At 40.3% G+C, this 1,646-nt stretch overlaps 1 non-coding gene across 1 annotated transcript; it reads left to right on the plus strand.

Moving 5' to 3' along the window:
• Positions 1–426: 426 nt before the first annotated feature.
• On the plus strand, positions 427–588 carry LOC115868933. The gene has a single exon (XR_004045891.1). It is a non-coding gene; the product is annotated as a U1 spliceosomal RNA (small nuclear RNA).
• Positions 589–1,646: the final 1,058 nt, after the last annotated feature.

Genomic DNA, 1,646 nt, shown 5'->3' on the forward strand with positions numbered 1-1,646 from the left:
CATTTATAGAACTCTCCATCCAAATGCAAAAAAAAAAATTCATATTCTTTCCAAGTGCACATGGCTCATATTTGAAAATAGACCACATGCTCCGACATAAGTCAAGCCTGAGTAAATTCGAACACATAGAGATCACTCAGATGTTCCTTTCAGACCGCCACACCATAAAGCTGGAGATCAACAAAAAGGAGACCAGAAAAACAAGGGCAAACAACTGGAGGATGAATAACAATCTTCTGTGACACGAATGGGTACTGGCCCAGATTAGAAAGGAAATTAGGAAATTTATAGAAACTAATGAGAATAAGAGTACAATGTACCAAAATCTATGGGACAAAGTTATCACAGGGAGTTTGATGGCAATTAGTGCATATATGAAAAGGAAGAGAGACTTATGACTGATACACTATCACAAAACCTCCAGCAATACTTACCTGGCAGGGGAGACACCATGGTCACAAAGGTGGTTTTCCCCGGGCGAGGCTCAACCATTGCACTCTGGCTGCGCTCACATCTGTGATTTCCCCAAATGTGGGAAACTCAACTGCACAATTTGTGTTAGCAGGGACTGCATCCACACTTTCCCCTGAAACAAACAAACAAACAAAAAACCTCAGCAACTAGAACAGATTCAACAGAACAACTCCTCCAATAGCAAAAGAAAGGTAATAATAAAAATCAAGACAGAGTTAAACAAGTGGGAACACAAGAGAACAATGCAAAAAAAATCAATACAGCAAAAAGTTGGATCTTCGAAAGGATCAACAGAATCAACAGACTGCTGGAAACCTAAGCAAGGAAAGGAAGGAGCAAACATCAATAGCCAGGATGAGGGATGAAACCAGGGAAATCACAACGGATATCACAAAAAGGATAACCACAAAGTACTATGAGAGTCTGTATTCAACAATGTGGAAGACATGGACAAATACCCTAATACAAGAAACAAAAAGTGACCTCCACAAATGGAAGAATATCCAATGCTCGTAGATCAGATGACTCAATATAGTAAAGATGTCAATCTTACCCAAGGTACTATATAAGTGTGATGCTATCCTGTTTCAAATACCAACAACCATCTTCAAAGAACTGGAAAAACTAGCCACCAATTTCATATGTAGAGGGAAGAAGCCCAGAATTAGCAGAGAACTCCTAAAGAAAAAAGGACAAAGTTGGAGGGCTCGCCTTACTTGGCACCTACTATTCAGCCATAGTGGTCGAAACAGCATGGTACTGGAATAATGACAGATACTCAGACCAATGGAAAAGAACAGAAAACCCAGAAATAAAGCCATCAGCATATAGTCAACTGATCTTCAACATGGGCCCCAAAAGCAGCAAATGGGAAGTGGATGCCCTATTTATTTATGTATTTATTTATTTATTTTAAGCATTTTATTAGGGGCTCATACAACTGTTATTGCAATCCATACACACATCAATTGTGTAAAGCGCATTTGCACATCATTCTGAAAACATTTTCTCTCAGCTTAAACCCCCGGCATTAGGTCCTCATTTTTCCCCTCCCTCCCCGCTCCCCACTCCCTCATGAGCCCTTCATAGTTTATAAATTGGTATTTTGTCATATCTTGCCCTGCCCGATGTCTCCCTTCACCCACTTTTTGGTTGTCTGTCCCCCAGGGAGG

Source organism: Echinops telfairi, unplaced genomic scaffold (assembly GCF_000313985.2).
Source record: "Echinops telfairi isolate 266 unplaced genomic scaffold, ASM31398v2 ScPeMD7_18;HRSCAF=68, whole genome shotgun sequence".
Classification (NCBI taxonomy): domain Eukaryota; kingdom Metazoa; phylum Chordata; class Mammalia; order Afrosoricida; family Tenrecidae; genus Echinops; species Echinops telfairi.